This window comes from Triticum dicoccoides, chromosome 2B (assembly GCF_002162155.2).
Source record: "Triticum dicoccoides isolate Atlit2015 ecotype Zavitan chromosome 2B, WEW_v2.0, whole genome shotgun sequence".
Classification (NCBI taxonomy): domain Eukaryota; kingdom Viridiplantae; phylum Streptophyta; class Magnoliopsida; order Poales; family Poaceae; genus Triticum; species Triticum dicoccoides.
The window spans coordinates 60641220-60652488 of NC_041383.1; positions in this window are offsets into that span (position 1 = coordinate 60641220).

The window sequence follows — 11269 nt, forward strand, 5'->3', positions numbered from 1 at the left end:
GCCGGCCATGGCGGCCGGGGTTCTAACAGCGGGCGACGGGCCAGGGCGCGGCGAGGCGACGTGGGCAGCGATGGGGGGCAAGGACGTCGACTGGGGCGGCGGCGAGACGGCGACTGATACGTCTCCAACATATTGCTACGTCTTGAGCTTGCGTTGGTTTTCCTCGAAGAGGAGAGGGTGATGCAGCAAGTGTAGCGTAAGTATTTCCCTCCGTTTTGAGAACCAAGGTATCAATCCAGTAGGAGGCTCCTCAAAAGTCCCATGCACCTACACAAACAAACTGAGAACTCGCAACCAACGCAATAAAGGGGTTGTCAATCCCTTCACGGCCACTTGCGAAAGTGAGATCTAATAAAGATAGTATGATAAGATGAATATATTTTTGGTATTTTAAAATATAGATGCAAAAAGTAAAGATGCAAATAAATATAGATTGAAAGCAAATACGATAAGAGATCGAACCGGGGGCCATAGGTTTCACTAGTGGCTTCTCTCAAGATAGCATAAGTATTACGGTGGGTGAACAAATTACTATCGAGCAATTGATAGAAAAGCGCATAGTTATGAGATTATCTAGGCATGATCATGTATATAGGCATCATGTCCATAACAAGTAGACCGACTCCTGCCTGCATCTACTAATATTACTCCACACATCGACCGACTCCTTCCTGCATCTAGAGTATTAAGTTCATAAGAACAGAGCAACACATTAAGCAAGATGACATGATGTAGAGGGATAAACTCATGCAATATGATATAAACCCCATCTTGTTATCCTTGACGGCAACAATACAATACGTGCCTTGCAACCCTTTCTTTCACTGGGTAAGGACACCGCAAGATTGAACCCAAAGCTAAGCATTTCTCCCATGGCAAGAAAGACCAATCTAGTAGGCCAAACCAAACTGATAATTCGAAGAGACTTGCAAAGATAACTCAATCATACATAAAAGTATTAAGAGAAGATTCAAATATTATTCATACATAAACTTGATCATAAACCCACCATTCATCAGATCTCGACAAACACACCGCAAAAAGAGTTTACATCGAATAGATCTCCACAAGAGAGGGGGAGAACATTGTATTGAGATCCAAAAAGAAAGAAGAATCCATCTAGCTAATAACTATGGACCCGTAGGTCTACGGTAAACTACTCACAACTCATCGAAGGGGCAATGATGTTGATGTAGAGGCCCTCTGTGGCTGATTCCCCCTCCGGCAGAGTGCCGGCGAAGGCTCCAAGATGGGATCTCGCGGATACAGAAGGCTACGGCGGTGGAAATTGTGTTTTGTGGTGCCCCTGGATGTTTTCGGGGTACGTAGGTATATATAGGAGGAAGAAGTACGTCGGTGGCCGCCTGAGGGGCCCACGAAACAGGGAGCGCGCCCTACAGGGGGGTGCGGCCCCCTGTCTCGTGGGGCCCTAGGAAGCTTCTTGACTTGCACTCCAAGCTCTCCGGATCATGTTCGTTCCAAAAATCACGCTCCCGAAGGTTTCATTCCATTTGGACTCCGTTTGATATTCCTTTTCTTCGAAATACTGAAATAGGCAAAAAAAACTGCAATATGGGTTGGGCCTCCTGGTAGTAGGTTAGTCCCAAAAATGATATAAATGTGTAAAATAAATCCCATAAACATCCAAAAGGGGTAATATAATAGCATGGAACAATAAAAATTATAGATACGTTGGAGACGTATCGAGCATCCCCAAGCTTAATTCCTGCTCGTCCTCAAGTAGGTAAATGATAAAAAGAGAATTTTTGATGTGGAATGCTACCTAGCATAATTCATAATGTAATTTTCTTTTATTGTGGCATGAATGTTCAGATCCAAATGAATACAAAATAAAAGTTCATATTGACATAAGAAATAGTAATACTTCAAGCATACTAATCAAAGTAATCATGTCTTCTCAAAATAACATGGCTACAGAAAGTTATCCCTACAAAATATATAGTCTGGCTGTTGCTCTATCTACATCACACAAAGTATTTAATTATGCACAACCCCGATGACAAGCCAAGCAATTGTTTCATACTTTAATAATCTCAAACTTTTTCAACTTTCATGCAATACATGAGCGTGAGCCATGGACATAGCACTATATGTGGAATAGAATGGTGGTTGTGGAGAAGACAAAAAAGAGGAGAAGATAGTCTCACATCAACTAGGCGTATCAACGGGCTATGGAGATGCCCATTAATAGATATCAATGTGAGTGAGTAGGGATTGCCATGCAACGGATGCACTAGAGCTATAAATATATGAAAGCTCAACAAAAGAAACTAAGTGGGGTGCATCCAACTTGCTTGCTCACGAAGACCTAGGGCATTTTGAGGAAGCCCATCATTGGAATATACAAGCCATGTTCTATAATGAAAAATTCCCACTAGTATATGAAAGTGACAACATATGAAACTCTCTAACATGAAGATCATGGTGCTATTTTGAAGCACAAGTGTGGAAAAAGAGATAGTAGCATTGTCCCTTCTCTATTTTTCTCTCATTTTATATTTCTTCTTTTCTTTTTTTTATTTTTTTCTTTGGCCTTATCTTTTTTTTCTTTTTGGCTTTTTTTTCCTTCTCTTTTTATTTCTTTTTGTAAAGTCTGAAGTCTCATCCCGACTTGTGGGGGAATCATAGTCTTCATCATCCTTTCCTCACTAGGACAATGCTCTAATAATGAAGATCATCACACTTTTATGGATTTATAACTCAAAGCTAGAACAAGATATGACTCTATATGAATGCCTCCGGCGGTGTACCGGGATATGCAATGAATCAAGAGCGACATGTATGAAAATTATGAAGGTGGCCTAGCCACAAATACAATGTCAACTACATGATCATGCAAAAAGCAATATGACAAAAGTAATGCGTGTCATATGAACGGAACGGTGGAAAGTTGCATGGCAATATATCTCGGAATGGCTATGGAAATGCCATCATAGGTAGGTATGGTGGCTGTTTTGAGGAAGGTAAATGGTGGGTGTATGGTACCGGCGAAAGTTGCACAGTACAAGAGAGGCTAGCAATAGTGGAAGGGTGAAAGAGTGCGTATAATCCATGGACTCAACATTAATCAAAAGAACTCATATACTTGTTGCAAAAATTTAGAATTCATCAAAAACCAAAGCACTACGCGCATGCTCCTAGGGGGATAGATTGGTAGGAAAAGACCATCGCTCGTCCCCGACCGCCACTCATAAGGAAGACACTCAATAAATAAAATTGTGCTCCAACTTCATCACAAAGTGGTTCACCATACGTGCATGCTACGAGAATCACAACCCTTAACACAAGTATTTTTCATAATCACCTCAACTAGCATGACTCTAATATAACTACCTCCATATCTCAAAACAATTATCAAGGAAAGTTTCTCATAGCATCTAATTCTTTTCTATGATAGTTTTTATTATACCCAACTTGGATGCTCATCATTCTACGACCAAATTTATGATCACAGCAAATACCATGCTGTTCTAAAAGACTCAAAATAATATAAGTGAAGCATGAGAGACTAGCAATTTCTTCAAAATTAAGACACCACCGTGCTCTAAAAGATATAAGTGAAGCACTAGAGCGAAAACTATCAAACTCAAAAGATATAAGTGAAGCACAAAGAGTATTCTAGTAAATTCTAATAAAATAGGCTTCTCCCAAAAGGTGTGTACGGCAAGGATGATTGTGGTAAACTAAAAAGCAAAGACTAATATAATACACGACGCTCCAAGCAAAACACATATCATGTGGTGAATAAAAATATAGCTCTAAGTAAAGTTACCAATGAACAAAGACGAAAGAGGGGATGCCTTCCCGGGGCATCCCCAAGCTTAGGATTTTGGCTATTCTTGAATATCTTGGGGTGCCTTGGGCATCCCCAAGCTTAGGCTCTTGCCACCCTTTATTCCATAGTCCATAAAAGCTTTAACCAAAACTTGAAAACTTCACAACACAAAACTCAACACGAAATCTTATAAACTCCGTTAGTGAAAGAAAACAAAACCACCACATAAGTTACTGCAATGAACTCATTATTTATTTATTTTGGTTTTAAACCTACTGTATTCCAACTTATTTATGGTTCATAGACTGAATTACTAGCCATAGATGCATTGAAATAAGCAAAGAACACACGAAAAACAGAATCTGTAACTAACGTAAACTTCTGGAACTCTAGAAATCTGTAACTAACGTAAACTTCTGGAACTCTAAAAATCCTACCAAAATAGGAAGTCTTGGAAAATGTGTTTATCGAACATAAGCAAAAAGAATCAACACAAAAGCACGTTTGTGTGATTTAACAAAATTATATTCGTAGGCGCAAAGTTTCTGTTTTTCAGCAGAATCAAATCAACTATCATCATAGGTTATCCTATAGGGTCTACTTGGCACAAACACTAATTAAAACATAAAAACACATCTAAACAGAAGGTATATGCAAGATTTATTACTAAACAGGAGCAAAAACAAAAAACATAAATAAAATTGGGTTGCCTCCCAACTAGCGCTATCGTTTAACGCCCCTAGCTAGGCATAAAAAGAAAGATAGATCTAACGAGTGCCATCTTTGGCACTAAATTCATAAGTAGCACGCATGATAGATTCATAAGGTAATTTGACTTTATTTCTTTTAAAGTGCTCCATGCCTTTCTTTAAGGGAAATTGGACTCTAATGTTCCCTTCCTTCATATCAATAATCGCACCAATCGTTCTAAGGAAAGGTCTACCAAGAATAATAGGGCAAGAAAGATTGCAATCTATATCAAGAACGATAAAATCTACGGGCACCAAATTTCTATTTGCAACAATAAGAACATCAATGATCCTTCTCATAGGCTTATTAATGGTGGAATCCGCAAGGTGCAAATTTAAAGAGCAATCATCAAGATCATGGAAACCTAGAATATCACATAAAGTTTTCGGAATCGTGGAAACACTAGCACCCAAATCACATAAAGCAAAACACTCATAATATTTAATTCTAATCTTTATAGTAGGTTCCCACTCATCATTAAGTTTTCTACGTATAGAAACTTCCAAATTAAGTTTTTCATCATAAGATTGCATCAAGGCATCAACAATATGTTTGGTAAAAGCTTTATTTTGACTATAAGCATGAGGAGAATTAACAACGGATTGCAACAAGGAAATACAACCTTTTAAAGAGCAATTATCATAATCAAAATCCTTGAAATCTGAGATAGTAGGTTCAATATTATTAGAAGTTGAAGATTCTCCAATCTCACTTTTAACAAATTTAACATTAAGATCTAAAGACTCTGAATTTTTGGGACGCCTTCTAGGCAAAGTTGATTCATCATCACTCCCATAATCATCAAAATTCATATTGCAAAACATAGATATAATCGGATACGCATCAATAATTTTAAGATCCTCATCATTATCTTCACGGAAACTAGAAGAACACGCTTTTATAAAGCTTTCTTTCTTAGCACGCAATCTAGCGGTTCTTTCCTTACACTCGTCAATGGAAATTCTAATTACTTTGAGAGATTCATTGATATCATGCTTAGGAGGAGAAGATCTAATTTTAAGAGAATCAACATCAAGCGAAAGTCTATCAACATTCCTAGCCAAATCATCAACTTTGAGCAATTTTTCTTCAAGCAAAGCATTAAAATTCTTTTGAGAAATCATAAATTCTTTCACACTATTCTCAAAATAAGAGGGCAAATTATTAAAACTACCATAAGAATTATTGTAGGAATTTCCATAATTATTAGAGGGATTACTAGGGAACGGTCTAGCATTAAAATTTCCTCTATAAGCATTGTTTCCAAAACTATTCCTACCAACAAAATTCACATCCATATATTCATTATTATTCTCAATCAAGGAAGACAAAGGCATATCATTGGGATCAAGAGGAGTATTTTTAGAAGCAAACATCTTCATAAGTTCATCCATCTTTCCACTCAAAACATTGATTTCTTCTATAGCATGCACTTTTTTACTAGAAGATCCTTCGGTGTGCCATTGAGAATAATTGGCCATAATATTATCAAGAAATTTTGTAGAATCTCCTAACGTAATTTCCATACACGTGCCTCCCGCGACCGAATCTAAGAGATTTCTAGAAGCAAAGTTCAAACCGGCATAAATTTTTTGTATAATCATCCATAAATTCAAACCATGAGTAGGGCAATTGCGAAGCATCAATTTCATTCTTTCCCAAGATTGGGCAACATGCTCATGATCAAGTTGTTTAAAATTCATAATATTGTTCCTAAGAGTGATGATCTTAGCAGGAGGAAAATACTTAGAGATAAAAGCATCTTTGCACTTGTTCCAAGAATCAATACTATTTTGAGGCAAAGACGAAAACCAAACTTTAGCACGATCTCTAAGTGAAAACGGAAATAACTTCAATTTGACAATATTGCTATCTGTATCTTTCTTCTTTTGCATCACACAAATCAACAAAATTGTCGATGAGTAGCGGCATCTTCACTAGGAAGGCCGGCAAATTGATCTTCCATAACAAGATTCAGCAAAGCGGTACTGATTTCACAAGAATCAACATCATTAAGAGGAGCAATCGGAGTACTAAGGAAATCATTATTATTGGTATTCGAGAAATCACACAATTTGGTATTATCTTGCGCCATGGCAACAAGTAATCCAACAAGCAAGCAGAAAAACGGCAAGCGAAAAAAGAGAGGAGGAGATTGGGAAAGAGAGGGCGAATAAAACGACAAGGGTGAAGTGGGGGAGAGGAATACGAGAGGCAAATGGAAAATAATGTAAATGCCAGGGATATGGGTTTGTGATGGGTACTTGGTTTGTCTTGACTTGAGCGAAGACCTCCCCGGCAACGGCGCTAGAAATCCTTCTTGCTACGTCTTGAGCTTGCGTTGGTTTTCCTCGAAGAGAAGAGGGTGATGCAGCAAGTGTAGCGTAAGTATTTCCCTCAGTTTTAAGAACCAAGGTATCAATCCAGTAGGAGGCTCCTCAAAAGTCCCACGCACCTACACAAACAAACTGAGAACTCGCAACCAACGCAATAAAGGGGTTGTCAATCCCTTCACGGCCACTTGCGAAAGGGAGATCTAATAAAGATAGTATGATAAGATAAATATATTTTTGGTATTTTATAATATAGATGCAAATAAAGATATATTGAAAGCAAATATGATAAGAGATCGACCCGGGGGCCATAGGTTTCACTAGTGGCTTCTCTCAAGATAGCAAAAGTATTACAGTGGGTGAACAAATTACAGTCGAGCAATTGATAGAAAAGCGCATAGTTATGAGATTATCTAGGCATGATCATGTATATAGGCATCACGTCCATAACAAGTAGACCGACTCCTGCCTGCATCTACTACTATTACTCCACACATAGACCGACTGCTGCCTGCATCTAGAGTATTAAATTCATAAGAACAGAGCAATGCATTAAGCAAGATGACATGATGTCGAGGGATAAACTAGTGCAATATGATATAAACCCCATCTTGTTATCCTCGATGGCAACAATACAACACGTGCCTTGCAACCCTTTCTATCACTGGGTAAGGACACCGCAAGATTGAACCCAAAGCTAAGCACTTCTCCCATGGCAAGAAAGACCAATCTAGTAGGCCAAACCAAACTGATAATTCAAAGAGACTTGCAAAGATAACTCAATCATACATAAAAGAATTCAGAGAAGATTCAAATATTATTCATAGATAAACTTGATCATAAACCCACAAATTCATCGGATCTCGAAAAACACACCGTAAAAAGAGTTTACATCGAATAGATCTCCACAAGAGAGGGGGAGAACATTGTATTGAGATCAAAAAAGAGAGAAGAAGCCATCTAGCTAATAACTATGGGCCCGTAGGTCTGTGGAAACCTAGTCACAACTCATCGGAGGGGAAAGGATGTTCATGTAGAGGCCCTCTGTGGTTGATTCCCCCTCCGACAGAGTGCCGGCGAAGGCTCCAAGATGGGATCTCGCGGATACAGAAGGTTACGGCGGTGCAAATTGTGTTTCGTGGTGCCCCTAGATGTTTTCGAGGTACGTAGGTATATATAGGAGGAAGAAGCACGTCGGTGGCCGCCCGAGGGGCCCACTTGACAGGGGGGCGCGCTTTACGGGGGGGGAGGGGGCGGCCCCCTATCTCGTGGGGCCCTCGGAAGCTTCTTGACTTGCACTCCAAGCTCTCCGGATCACGTATTCCGTTTGGACTCCATTTGATATTCCTTTTCTTCGAAATACTGAAATAGGCAAAAAAACAACAATATGGGCTGGACCTCCGGTTAGTAGGTTAGTCCCAAAAATGATATAAATATGTAAAATAAAGCCCATAAACATCCAAAAGGGGTCATATAATAGCATGGAACAATCAAGAATTATAGATACGTTGGAGACGTATCATGTATCTGCTTTTCCAAACACTTTTGCCCTTGTTTTGGACTCTAATTTGCATGATTTGAATGAAACAAGCCCGGACTGACGCTGTTTTCAGCAGAACTGCCATGGTGTTGTTTATGGTGCAGAAAACAAAAGTTCTTGGAATGACCAGAAAATCCACGGAGATAACTTTTGGAAAATATAAAAAATACTGGCGAAAGAATCAAGGCTAGGGGGCCCACACCCTGTCCACGAGGGTGGGGGGCGCGCCCTCCCCCCTGGGCACGCCCCCCTATCTCGTGGGCCCCCTGATGCTCCACGGACCTCAACTCCAACTCCATATATTCCGTTTCACGGAGAAAAAAAATCAGAGAGAAAGATTCATCACGTTTTACGATACAGAGCCGCCACCAAGCTCTAATCTCTCTCGGGAGGGCTGATCTGGAGTCCGTTCGGGGCTCCGGAGAGGGGGATTCGTGGCTGTCGTCATCATCAACCATCCTTCATCACCAATTTCATGATGCTCACCGCCGTGCGTGAGTAATTCCATCGTAGGCTTGCTGGACGGTGATGGGTTGGATGAGATTTACCATGTAATCAAGTTAGTTTTGTTAGGGTCTGAGCCCTAGTATCCATTATGTTCTGAGATTGATGTTGCTATGACTTTGGTATGCTTAATGCTTGTCACTAGGGCCTGAGTGCCATGATTTCAGATATGAACCTATTATGTTTTCATGAATATATGTGAGTTCTTGATCCTATCTCGCAAGTCTATAGTCACCTATTATGTGTTATGATCCGACAACCCCGAAGTGACAATAATCGGGATACTTCTCGGCGATGACCATAGTTTGAGTTCATGTATTTACTATGAGCTAATGCTTTGTTCCGGTTCTCTATTAAAAGGAGGCCTTAATATCCCTTAGTTTCCACTAGGACCCCGCTGCCACGGAAGGGTAGGACAAAAGATGTCATGCAAATTCTTTTCCATAAGCACGTATGACTATATTCGGAATACAATCCTACATTACATTGATGAACCGGAGCTAGTTCTTTGTCACCCTATGTTATAGCTATTACATGAGGAATCGCATCCGGCATAAATATCCATCACTGATCCAATGCCTACGAGCTTTTCACATATTGTGCTTCACTTATTTATTTTTCTGTTGCTACTGTTACAACTACTACAAAACTGCTATCTTTACTTTTGCCACTGTTACCATTACCATCATACTATTTTGCTACTAAATACTTTGCTGCGGATATTAAGTTATCCAGGTGTGGTTGAATTGACAACTCAACTGCTAATACTTAAGAATATTCTTTGGCTCCCCTTGTGTCGAATCAATAAATTTGGGTTGAATACTCTACCCTCGAAAGATGTTGCGATCCCCTACACTTGTGGGTTATCAAGACTAATTTCTGGCGCCGTTGCCGGGGAGCATAGCTCTATTCTTTGAGCCACTTGGGATTTATATCTGTTGATCACTATGAGGAACATGAAAGACGAAAGAACTAAGATTTTTCCCTCAACTACGAGGGGAGGTAAGGAACTGCCATCTAGCTCTGCACTAGATTCTCCTTTTGTTTTGAGTAAGCTTGCGACACCTAAACCTGCTACTGCTATGAATTCTGATACGTCGCATGTTATTGATGATGCCACTTCTGCTATGCATGATACTGATAATCCCCAAGTGCAAGGAATCATCGTAGCACTTTCTAAAGGTGGAAGTGATAAGTATGGAGTGTCGAACCCACAAGGAGCTAAAGGTAAGATCAGTATTCTCTCAAGCCCTATCTGCCACTGATACGACTCTACGTGCACCGGATGTTTGCTTCCAACTAGCAATGAGAAATAAACTACGTTGTGGGTATGAAGAGGATAACTTTGTATGATATCGAAGAGCTAAAACAGAAAAGTAGGTGCTATTATCATAAAGTTAGAATATAATACTAAATATTATAAATAGCAGGTGTGGAATAATGGTGGATTGGTGTGCGGAATTGTCCTAGGCAATCGTTAACAAGACCGGTAATCACTATTGTAGTTTCATATGAGGGAGAGGCATAAGCTAACATACTTTCTCTACTTGGATCATATGCACTTATGATCGGAACTCTAGCAAGCATCCGCAACTACTAAAGATCATTAAGGTAGAACCCAACCATAGCATTAAAGCATCAAGTCCTCTTTATTCCCATACGCAACAATCCCTCTTACTCGGGTTTGTGTTTCAGTCACTCACCAACCCACTATAAGCGAATCATGAACGTATTGCAACACCCTACAGCGGGAATCCCTCACGCTTGCGCGACACGGAGGGCACCATAGGAGAGCACCAAAGTAAAACATACAACTCATACCAATCTAGATCATCAATTAACCAAAATACAAAAGATATCTACTCAAAACATCATAGGATGGCAACACATCATTGGATCATAATATGTGGCATAAAGCACCATGTTCAAGTAGGGATTACAGCGGTTTGCGGGAGAGTGGACCGCGTAAAAGAGATGAGGATGGTGATGTTGATGAACACGATCACCGTGGCGATGATTCCCCTCCCGACGGCACTCCGGCGCCACCAGAAGAGAGGAGGATAGGTTCTCCCCCTTGTGCTTCCTCCTCCATGGCCTCCACCTTCTGGTCCTTGGCCTTCATGGTGATGAAGACCCCTTCGGGATACTCCTCCATGGCCATCGGTGATGATGGCCCCCCTCTGGCAGGGTGCCGGAGGGGGCCCCGATTGGTTTTTCGTGGCTACAGAGGCTTACAGCGGCGGAACTTCTGATCTAATCTCCGTTCTGGAGGTTTTAGGGTACGAGAGTATATATGGGTGCAGGGGGTACGTCGGAGGAGCTACGGGGGCCCCACGAGGCAGGGGG